The sequence below is a fragment of the Hemitrygon akajei genome, chromosome 14 (genome assembly GCF_048418815.1).
Source record: "Hemitrygon akajei chromosome 14, sHemAka1.3, whole genome shotgun sequence".
Taxonomy (NCBI): domain Eukaryota; kingdom Metazoa; phylum Chordata; class Chondrichthyes; order Myliobatiformes; family Dasyatidae; genus Hemitrygon; species Hemitrygon akajei.
Window position 1 is genome coordinate 59,380,987 of NC_133137.1, and position 12,297 is coordinate 59,393,283.

The window sequence follows — 12,297 nt, forward strand, 5'->3', positions numbered from 1 at the left end:
CTACAGTTTGCTTTGGTTTTCATTACCCTCTAGGTCAATGTGCCTTTGATAAAAGACTAGCTGGGAAAAAGGAAGAGAAGAGAAATTTGCTAGTGGAATCATCCTCTCATTTCACATGAGGAAATATTGATCAAGAAGAGGCTTCTAAAACGAATATTCCAGTTCACACAAAGATGTCATGGTAAGACATTGGAGTAGAATTTGGCCAGTCAGCCCATCGAGTTGATCCACTGCTAAATCGTGACTGGTTTGTTTTCCCTCTCAGCCCCATTCTTGTGACTTCACACCATAACCTTCAAGTTCATCTGTGAAACTGCTTAATTTCTGCCTGCAGAACATCTGCAGGCATCTTGACCTCTGCAAGGGACTGGCAGCTGTTGGTGGACCTCGAAAGGCAGCTGAAGTTCCCGAACCATATCGCAGCCACCACCCTGCGACCAGACACTGTCCTTGTGTCAGAGTCCACCAAGCAGGTGTTGATGCTGGAGCTGACAGTCCCATGGGAAGATCGCTTTGAAAGGAAGCTATCGAAGTACGCAGGACTGGTCAACAACTGTCAACAGGCTGGATGGAGAGCGAGCTGTCTCCCAGTGGAGGTTGGTTGTAGGGGATTCACTTGGATGATTGCTTCCTCTCTCTCCCTCTTTTTCTCGATGATGGGAGAGAGTTTGCTATTGATTCTTGAGTCAGAGAATTAAGACTAAATGTGATGCAGCAGATGATAACTTTGCAATCAGCAGGTTGTTTTGTTGGTCTCCCCTCTCACTGTGCTAAAGGGGTGACACCTCTCTGTCCCTTGTTAGGGAGAGAAAGAGGCTGTGGCATGTCGAATTACCAGGTAAACTATAGTTTTTTGGACTGCCGATCATTGTTTCTCGTTGGAGGCTTTGCTATTGCATGCTTGGTGGATGGTGGGTGCTGATGCTTCCTGCTGAAATACGTGGCGGAGGGAGGGGGGAGGGTTGATGCATTGCTGCTGCTGGGAGGGAGAGAGTGGGAACTTTGGTGTTCTAGCATTTTACTGTTATTCATTCTTTGTGTTTCTCTTCTGTTTCGTGGATGTCCGTGAAGAACAAGAATTTCAAGATGTGAAGTATACATTCTCTGATATTAAATGGAACCATTTAATTATATAAAATTAAATAAGTAGTTTAAAAAGCGTGGAAGAAATAGAGTTCATGAGTTTACTGTCCATTTAGAAATCTGATATGGAGGGGAAGATGCTGTTCGTGAAATGTTGACTCTGTGTCTTCAGGCTACTGTATCACCTCCTTGATGGTAGCAATGAAAAGTAGGCATGTCCTGGGTGATGGGAGTCCTTGATGATGCCTGCCTCTCCATGTCCATTCTATCCAGGCCTTTCAATATTCAGTAGTCTTCAATAAAACCCAATCCTAGTGGCCCCCCCTCAATTCTTATAAGCTCCATCACGTACAGGCCCTCATATGCTCTTTATACATGATTTTCTTTCATTCCCAGGATCATTCCAGTAAATGTCCTCCGTACTGTCTTCAATGCCAACACATCCTTCCTTAGTTATGGAGTGCAAAACTGTTCCAGGACTCCAAATATGGTCTGAGCAACATCTTTTAAAGCCTCAGCATTACATCCTTGCTTTTATATTCCAGTTCTTTCAAAATGAATGCTAGCATTGCATTTGCCTTCCTTACTACCAACCCAAACTGCAGGTTAAATTTTTGGGAATTCTGCACTAGGACTTCCAAGTCCCTTTGCACCTCCTATTTCTGAGCCCTCCTGGTTTCTTTTATAACGGTTTTCAGGTGTGGAATTTATCCACACTTTCTCTTCAGGATTTCACATACATTCAGTGTTACAGCGTTAAAGCACATAGTACAAATAGCTGAAGAGTTGAGGCAGTTGACAATTAGAGGAAGATGTTTAACCCCATGTTTGACCTAACACCATGGAGGTCACTTGAGCTTCAGAGTCTCTGGGCTAGATCAAGCTTGATTTGACCCATACCAACCAGTCAATAAGACAGCCCAGAATGAAGTTAGATTGCTGACAAGTTGACCCTTGAGGCATGTAGCAGAGTGTGGTGTGGTCAAGTTATCCTGAAAGTCCTTGACAGGGTAGGGGCACAGCTTTCCCTCTGGTTAATGCTGAAAGGGTCTTTTTTTTTTACAATAATTAGCTACCAATTCTTTAAAAGAATTTTAAAAATAAAAAGGAGGACCATTAAGGAACCAGAAGCATTAAAATAAAGCCAAAAAAAAACTAACCACTTCTTGTACATGCCTGCCGGCAGGAAACCACAATCAAATGGTGTCTCTGACACTTCACCTGGAAAAGTCTTAGGGAATTGCCGTAAACTAGTCAGTTATCTTTTTCCTATAGTGGGTGTGCGCAAGTCAAGAAGGATGTGTATAACAGGAGAATTATGAGGTTTAGATGAGATGTGAGGGGTAAATTTTCCACCACACACTGTGTGTTGGAAACTGGACTTACTGCCTAAGAAGGTGGTAAAATGAGTTAGACCATAAGACCGTTAGGCCAAGGAGCAGAATTAGCTCATTTGGCCCATCTAGTCTGCTCCCCCATTCAATCATGACTAATGCTTTTTCCCCTCCTCAGCCCCACTCCCTGGCTTTCTCCCCATAAATTTTGATGGTGTGGCCATTCAAGAGCCTATCAAACTTTGCCTTAAATACACCTAACAACCTGGCCTTCACAGCTGCCTGTGGTACCAAATTCAATACCCTCTGGTAAAAGAAATTACTCCGCATCTCTGTTTCAAATGGACGCCTCTCTATCCTGAGGCTGTGCCTTCTTCTCCTGAACTTCCCCACCATGGGAAACATATTTTTCACATCTACTCTGTATTGGCCTTTCAACATTCAAAAGGTTTCAATGAAATCCCCCCCTCATCCTTTTAAATTACAGCAGGTACAGGCCCAGAGCCATCAAACGTTCATCATATGATAACCCTTTGGTTATAGGTACTCCTGATTGAGTACTACTGGGGAAGCAACAGTGGTCGTGCCTCTGGCACAGAGTCCAGCCCTGTGGCTCAGAAGGGTAGGGAAAGGAAGAGGAAGGCAGTAGTGATAGGGGACTCTATAGTTAGGGGTCAGACAGGCCATTATGTGGACGCAGGAAAGAAACTTGGATGGTAGTTTGCCTCCCAGGTGCCAGGGTCTGGGATGTTTCAGATCGCGTCCAAGATATCCTGCTGTGGGAGGGAAAACAGCCAGAGGTTGTGGTAAATATTGGTACCAATGACATAGGTAAGAAAAGGGAAGAGGTGTGAAAAAAGACTACAGGGAGTAAGGAAGGAAGTTGAGAAGCAGGACCGCAAAGGTAGTAATCTCAGGATTACAGCCTGTGCCACGCGACAGTGAGAATAGGAATAGAATGAGGTGGAGGATAAATGTGTGGCAGAGGGATTGGAGCAGGGGGCAGGGATTCAGATTTTTGGATCATTGGGACCCCTTTTGGGGCAGGTGTGACCTGTACAAAAAGGACGGGTTGCACTTGAATCCCAGGGTGACCAATATCCTGGTGGGTAGGTTTGCTAAGGCTACTGGGGAGAGTTTAAACTAAAATTGTTGGGGGGTGGGAACCGAACTGGAGAGACTGGGGAAGAGGAGGTTGGCTCACAAATATAGAAAGCTTGTAGACAGTGTGAGAGGGAGGATAGGCAGGTGATAGAGAAGGGACGCGCTCTGACAGAAGGTTTGAGATGTGTCTATTTTAACGCAAGGCATGTTGTGAACAAAGCTGATGTGCTTAGAGCGTGGATCAGTACTTGGAGCTATGATGTGGTGGCCATTACAGAGACCTGGATGGCTCAGGGACTGGAATGGTTACTTCAAGTGCCGGGTTTTAGCTGTTTCAGAAAGGACAGATGGGAGGAAAAAGAGGTAGGGATGTGGCACTGGTGATCAGAGATAGTGTCACGGCTGCAGAAAAGGTGAACGCCATGGAGGGATTGTCTATGGAATCTGTGGGTGGAGGTTAGGAACAGGAAGGGGTCAATAACTTTACTGGGTGTTTTTTATAGGCCGCCCAATAGTAACAGGGATATTGAGGAGCAGATAGGGAAACAGATACTGGAAAGATGTAATAACAACAGAGTTGTCGTGATGGGAGTTTTTAATTTCCCAAATATCAATTGGCATCTCCCTCAAGCAAAGGGTTTAGATGGGGTGGAGTTTGTTAGGTGTGTGCAAGAAGGTTTCTTGACACAATATGTAGATAAGCCTACAAGAGGAGAGGCTGGACTTGATTTGGTATTGGGAAATGAACCTGCTCAGGTGTCAGATCTCTCAGTGGGAGAGCATTTTGGAGATAGTGAGCATAATTCTATCTCATTTACAATAGCATTGGAGAGAGATAGGAACAGGGAAGTTGGAAAAGCGTTTAATTGGAAACAGGGGAATTATGAGGCTATCAGGCAGGAAACTGGAAGTTTAAATTGGAAACAGATGGTCTCAGGGAAAAGTACAGAAGAAATGTGGCAAATGTTCAGGGGATATTTCTGTGGCATTCTGCATAGGTACGTTCAAATGAGACAGGGCAGTTATGGTAGGGTACAGGAACCGTGGTGTACAAAGGCTGTTATAAATCTAGTCACGATGAAAAGAAAAGCTTACAAAAGGTTCAGAGAGCTAGGTAATGTTAGAGATCTAGAAGATTATAAGGCTAATAGGAAGGTGCTTAAGAAGGAAATTAGGAGAGCCAGAAGGATTAAGGAAAACCCCAAGGCATTCTACAAGTATGTGAAGAGCAAGAGGATAAGACGTGAAAGAATAGGACATATCAAGTGTGACAGTGAGAAAGTGTGTATGAAACCAGAGGAAGTATCAGAGGTACTTAATGAATACTTTACTTCAGTATTCACTATGGGAAAGGATCTTGGTGATTGTAGTGATGACTTGCAGCAGACTGAAAAGCTTGAGCAAGTAGATATTAAGAAAGAAGATGTGCTGGAGCTTCTGGACAACATCAAGTTGGATAAGTCACTGGGACCGGATGAGATGTACCCCAGGCTACTGTGGGAGGTGAGGGAGGAGATTGCTGAGCCTCTAGAGATGATCATTGCATCATCAATGGAGACGGGAGAGGTTCCGGAGGATTGCAGGGTTGCGGATGTTGTTCCTTTATTCAAGCAAGGGAGTAGAGACTGCCCAGGAAATTATAGACCAGTGAGTCTTACTTCAGTGGTTGGTAAGTTGATGGAGAAGATCCTGAGAGGAAGGATTTATGAACATTTGGAGAGGTATAATATGATTAGGAATAGTCAGCATGGCTTTGTCAAGGGCAGGTCGTGCCTTAGGAGCCCGATTGAATTTTTTGAGGATGTGACTAAACACATTGATGAAGGAAGAGCAGTAGTGGTAGTGTATATGGATTTCAGCAAGGCATTTGATAAGGTACCCCATGCGAGGCTTACTGCGAAGGTAAGGAGCATGGGATCCAAGGGGACATTGCTTTGTGGATCCAGAACTGGCTTGCCCACAGAAGGCAAAGAGTGGTTGTAGACAGGTCATATTCTGCATGGAGGTCGGTGACCAGTGGTGTGCTTCAGGGATCTGTTCTGGGACCCTTACTCTTTGTGATTTTTATAAATGACCTGGATGAGGAAGTGGAGGAATGGGTTAGTAAGTTTGCTGATGACACAAAGGTTGGGGGTGTTGTGGATAGTGTGGAGGGCTGTCAGAGGTTATAGCAGGACATTGATAGGATGCAAAACTGGGCTGAGAAGTGGCAGATGGAGTTCAACTCAGATAAGTGTGAGGTGGTTCATTTTGGTAGGTCAAATATGATGGCAGAATATAATATTAATGGTAAGACTCTTGGCAGTGTGGAGGATCAGAGGGATCTTGGAGTCCAAGTCCATAGGGCACTCAAAGCAGCTGTGCAGGTTGACTCTGTGGTTAAGAAGTCGTAAGGTGTATTGGCCTTCATCAATCGTGGAATTGAATTTAGGAGCCAAGAGATAATTTTGCAACTATATAGGACCCTGGTCAGACCCCACTTGCTCAGTTCTGGTCGCCTCACTATAGGAAAGATGTGGAAACTATAGAAAGGGTACAGAGGGGATTTACAAGGATGTTGCCTGGATTGGGGAGAATGCCTTATGAGAATAGGTTGAGTGAACTCAGCCTTTTCTCTTTGGAGTAACAGAGGATGATAGGTGACCTGGTAGAGGTGTATAAGATGATGAGAGGCATTGATTGTGTGGAAAATCAGAGGCTTTTTCCCAGGGCTGAAATGGTTGCTACTAAAGGACACAGGTTTAAGGTGCTGGGGAGTAGGTGCAGAGGAGGTGTTAGGGGTAACTTTTTTTACTCACAGAGTGGTGAGTGCATCAAATGGGCTGCCGGCAATGGTGCTGGAGGCGGATATGATAGGGTCTTTTAAGAGACTTTTGGATAGGTACATGGAGCTTAGAAAAATAGAGGGCTATGGGTAACCCTAGTAATTTCTAAGGTAGGGACATGTTTGCCACAATTTTGTGGGCCAAAGGGCCTGTATTGTGCTGTAGGCTTTCTATGTTTCTATGTTTCTTTCATTCCCAGAACCATCCTTGTGAACCTCCTCTGCACCCTCTCCAATGCCAGCACATAAGGAGCCCAAAGCTGTTCAGAATGCTCAAGATGAGGCCTCACCAGTACCTTATAAAGCTTCAGCATGGCATCCCTGCTCTTGTATTCTAGACCTCTTGAAATGAATGACAACATTGGATTTGCCTTCCTCAACACTGCATGTTAGCCTTTAGGGTGTCTGCACAAGGACTCCCAAGTCCCTTTGCATCTCAGATGCTTGGATTTTTCTCCCTGTTTATTCTTATGATGTTTAAGAAACATGTAGACAAGAAACTAAACCACTAAGGCATGGAAGGCTATGGAGGTAAATGAGGTTAGTATTGATAAGCATGGACACAGTAGTCAGAAGGGCTTGCCTTTTGTGCTGTATCACTTTATACCTTCACGATTTACAACAGCTTCATGTAAGACTTGAACATATTTACTCCTTTCCAGTGATCTCCTTTTGCCACAGCCTGCATCAGTGTTGAGGATTCCTGGGACATGCTTATCGCTTTTCACCACCTGGGTGAATTTACCCTCCTGGTGGGACAGGTCACACCTACTCATCATTCCAGATGTAAAATATGATGTTATATGACAGACGGTGAAGTTATTTCTTCATTAGTGCATGGTATAGCTCTCCCACAGTTAGCACTTGTCCCCGGATAGTGAAGCCTCTGCAGAGTTGATTGGGGAGGCTGCGGGAGAGGATGAGCCTTTTTCCTACACATGCCAGATATTGGTTAATCCTGAGAATCCTGAGTTACGATTTAGGAGAATCACATGACTTGCTTGGCCAATTAAATCACAGTTAACTGCAAGTGAAAATAAAAAGAAACTACATGCACTCGAGATATAAAATTAAAAAAAGGAAAATACCCAGCAGAACAGGGAGTGTCTGTGGAAAGAGAAACAAAAGTTAATGCATCAGGGTGAAGACTCTTTGCTAGTAACTGAGAAAGAGAGAAGCCCAGTTAGTTTTTAGTAGCAGAGAACACGGGAGAGAAGGTTCACTAGGTTAATTCCGGGGATGGGTGGGTTGAAGTATGATGAGAGGTTGAGTAGATTGGGACTCTACTCATTGGAGTTCCGAAGAATGAGAGGCGATCTTATTGAAACATATAAGATTGCGAAGGGGCTTGATCGGGTGGATGCGGGGAGAATGTTCCCAATGATGGGTGAAACTAGGACTAGGGGGCATAATCTTAAAATAAGGGGATGCCGTTCCAGGACTGAGATGCGGAGAAATTTCTTCACTCAGAGGGTAGTGGGGCTGTGGAATTTACTGCCCCAGAGAGCTGTGGAAGCCACTACACTCAATAAATTCAAAACGGAGATAGACATTTTCCTGGATAAAAATGGCATTAGGGGATACGGTGAGCGAGCAGGTAAGTGGACATGAGGCTAGGTTTAGATCAGCCATGTGATCTCCTGGACCACTTTTCAATAGCCTGGATGGGTCGGAGAGGAATTTTCCAGATTTTTTCTCCTCAATTGGCAACTCGGTTTTTTTTCCCCGGGTGATCACATAGGTTTGGACGGGATGAATAATAAAATAAAATGGGCGGCATGGTGCCCTGTTGGTTGGCACTGTTGCCTTGTGGGATTCGGTGAAAACTAGAGTTAAGATTGGATCAGCCATGATCTTGTTGAATGGCAGAGCAGGCTTGAGGGGCCAATTGGCCTACTCCTGCTCCTATTTCTTATGTTCTTATGTTCTTATGTACATGTTACTTTGAATGTGGAGTCAAATATTAGCTGGAGTGGGTTGGGATGCTAGGTTTCTTTCCTAAAGGATGTTAATAAACCAGATATATTTTTATAATAACACACACAATATGCTGGAGGAAGTCAACAGGTCAAGCAGCATCTATGGAAAGGATTAAAGAGTTGATGTTTCAGGCCATCAGTTCGGGAAAAGAAGGGCGAAGGCATACCTTTCCAGTCCTGATGAAGAATTTCAGCCTGAAATGTTAACTCTTTATTTCTCTCCATAGATGCTGTTTGCCCTTCTGAGTTGTTCCAGCATTTTGTGTATATTACTCTAGATTTCCAGCATCTACAGAATCTCTTGTGTTTATGTTTTTATAATAATGTAGTTATTGTTATCATTGATGCCATAATATTTTATTCTAGAAAATGCTTGGAATGTAAATTCTCTGGTTGGAATGTTCCTAGATCATCAATCGAGGCCTTGTAATATCATACTAGTAGCATAATGACTAGTCTGCTTCCAAGGAATACACATTTTTTACTGAGAAAGAATACAGACAATGAATATCCTGAGACAGAGGTACAGCATATACCTCTCTCTTACCACAAGCCTGAGTTATTGAATTTTGTTTGAGATTCCCTTGCTATATAATTGCCCTAAAACTTCTTCTCACTTATCTTGGTCATTGCTGTGCCTGTCAATCATTACATAATTCCCAGCAACCTCCTCTTCCTCCGTACTGTATTACTCACATCGCTAAACACAAATATTAACATCACTGTTCAGCATCTTCTTTCACAACTCTGTGCAAGTTCCCCTACTTCCATAACTGCAACTTCCCCCAACTTCTGTTTGCATAAAATTTGATTGACTGGAATGCTAACTCTGGTTCTCCATTCTCCCTTCTCAGGTGCTGCCTGATCTGCTGAGTACTTCCAGCAGGTAATGTCTGCTCGAAGAATACAGAGTAAAATCGTCTTGTTATTCTCTGTAATCTCAAGGACAAGCACATCTATCACTGTACAATTAAGTCAGGAGTCAATCCTGGCTAGGTGAGGAGTACTGAGGTCAGGGGTACCAAGTGATAGAGCACTTGTCATCAGACTCGATGCATTCTTTAGTGTTGATAGGTATAAGTAAGCACTCTCATGGCCATCAGATTGGATCACTGCTTTGCATTTGTGGTCATGAAAGGTGGTGGATATTCAATAACAAATGCAAGGACAGGCTCCTTGGACATCACCATCCTCAGCAAAGTTAGAGTCAGCAGCTGAGTGCAAAAGAAGGGTCTGAAGTCATCCTCAGTCAATTGATTACGTGATGCTTGATATCCGTCTGTAATTATCATCTAATTCATCTCCGAGGATCATTACCCTGTTGTGGTGGAGAGGCTTGTGTGTTCCCGAGATCCTGAGAGTGATGCCGTCTGGACTTCAGTGATCTGGTGCTTTGCTCCTGCTAGGGCTCACTCGTGGTGGTAAGGTAAAGGGGAGGTTACAGGCAAAGAGCGATCCAACCAAGACCTCTACAGTCGAGCTAGTGTAAGCTGATGACACATCAGAACAACAGTGAAGGCGAAGGAAGACTAAAGCAGTCGTCTTGCCTGCCACGCCACTGAACCCTAACCCCAATTTGCCAAGAACTATGCGGTAGCTGCCTGTGCAATCGGCCTCCCCACATTAAACAAATTCACCCACAGGCCTTCTCCATTATGGGAATCTACAACCACTTCGAAGAACATAATACTGAACTCAAATAGTCTCACTGTTATTACATTGTTGATGTTGTTTTCTCCATCATTGTTGGCAGGGCTTGTCCGTGGACCTCTGTCAGTCTGCACAGCACACACTGGCATGCCTCTCACTCTCCAAGGGCAAGGTTGTGTATCACCGGTGGCAGAAGCAACCAGCCCGAGGCAACCAAGCATCTTAACACTCTGCTCTCAGAGATGATACAGCATAGGACTTTACTGGGATACCCACTGGTGGAAAGCAGACTGAAATCATAGAAGTCAATGCCCTTGTACCTAATCCTCAGCCTCTTACAGTATCAAGATAAAGGACTGGCGACTCAAGAGCCAAAATGAGTGTCGAATGATTTGGATTCTCTGCTCAAAGGGGCTGTGGTACTTAGTTACTCATGTAGATTGATAGGTTTTTGGTCATGAAGGGAATCAGGGACATTGGGTTGCTGTAGGAAAGTAGCACTGTAGTATTAGATCTCATTAAGTGACAGAGCAGTCACCAGGGGCAGAATGGTCTCCTTTTGCAGCTATTTCTATGTCTCTCCTTCATCTAAATCCATGCTGCCTTCTAACTTACGAGAAGACTGCACCTATTCCATCCCCATAGGTTTCCACCTTCTCCCTGTGACACGGCCATAGTGGGGTGTGTCAGGAATGGACAGGAGGAGGAGTATAGGAAACTGATACAGGACTTTGTGATATGGTGCAACTCAAACTACCTGCGTCTCAATATCACCAAGACCAAGGAGATGGTGGTGGACTTTAGGAGATCTAGGCCTCATATGGAGCCAGTGATCATTAATGGAGAATGTGTGGAGCAGGTTAAGACCTACAAATATCTGGGAGTACAGTTAGACGAGAAGCTAGACTGGACTGCCAACACAGATGCCTTGTGCAGGAAGGCACAGAGTCGACTGTACTTCCTAAGAAGGTTGGCGTCATTCAATGTCTGTAGTGAGATGCTGAAGATGTTCTATAGGTCAGTTGTGGAGAGCGCCCTCTTCTTTGTGGTGGCGTGTTGGGGAGGAAGCATTAAGAAGAGGGACGCCTCACGTCTTAATAAGCTGGTAAGGAAGGCGGGCTCTGTCGTGGGCAAAGTACTGGAGAGTTTAACATTGGTAGCTGAGCGAAGGGCGCTGAGTAGGCTACGGTCAATTATGGATAACTCTGAACATCCTCTACATAGCACCATCCAGAGACAGAGAAGCAGTTTCAGCGACAGGTTACTATCGATACAATGCTCCTCAGACAGGATGAAGAGGTCAATACTCCCCAATGCCATTAGGCTTTACAATTCTACCGCCAGGACTTAAGAACTTTTTAAAAGCTATTATTAATGCTTTTTGAGATAGTGATTTAGATGCATATCATATTTTTTACTGAGTTAAGTATTGTATGTAATTAGTTTTGCTACAACAAGTGTATGGGACATTGGAAAAAAAGTTGAATTTCCCCATGGGGATGAATAAAGTATCTATCTATCTATCTATCTATATGGGCTTCCTCTAGGTGATCTGGTTTCCTCCCACATCTAAAAGATGTACAGGTCACACATTATACTGAACTCATGTCTTGGAGCAACTGGTTGCAGTAAAAGCCTTAGGATCAAGAGAAGCATCTTGAAATGACAATGAAAACCATCAAAGAATCACAGAATCTTTATGGCAACCAAGAGAGATCAACTCAACATTAATGTGCACGTAGTTGACAATCATCATAACCAGCATGGCTGATGTTCTTCCTAATTAATGTTCCAATGTACATGATCAAAGAATGGCTGGGAAGTTGCAAAATGCCAGTGCTAATATCAAACAAGTGGTTTACATTGAGTAACGTTATCTGCTTGCTTTAATTAATTGTGTGTTTACCAGTCTCTAGTCAGTATGGTAGCCAGCTCATTCCACTATATATAGATGCCTGTGTTAGACCATGAGAACATATGATATCAGAGCAAAATTAGTCCATTAAACCCATTAACCCTTCTCCAGCATTCAATCATACCTGAGTTTCTTTTCAACCTCATTTTCTTGACTTCTCTCCATAAACTTTAACCCCCTTACCAATCAAGAATCTATCAATCTCTGTCTTAACTATACCCAATGACTTGGACTCCACTGCCTTCTATGGAAAGAAATTCTATAGATTCATCTTTCTCTGGCTGAATACATTCCTCCTCATCTCAGTTTTAAAATATGTCAGTCTAAGATTAAAGCCCTCTGGTCATAATCCCCCTTACTAGTGAAAATATCCTCTCCACATCCACTCAATTGAGGCCTTTCAGTATT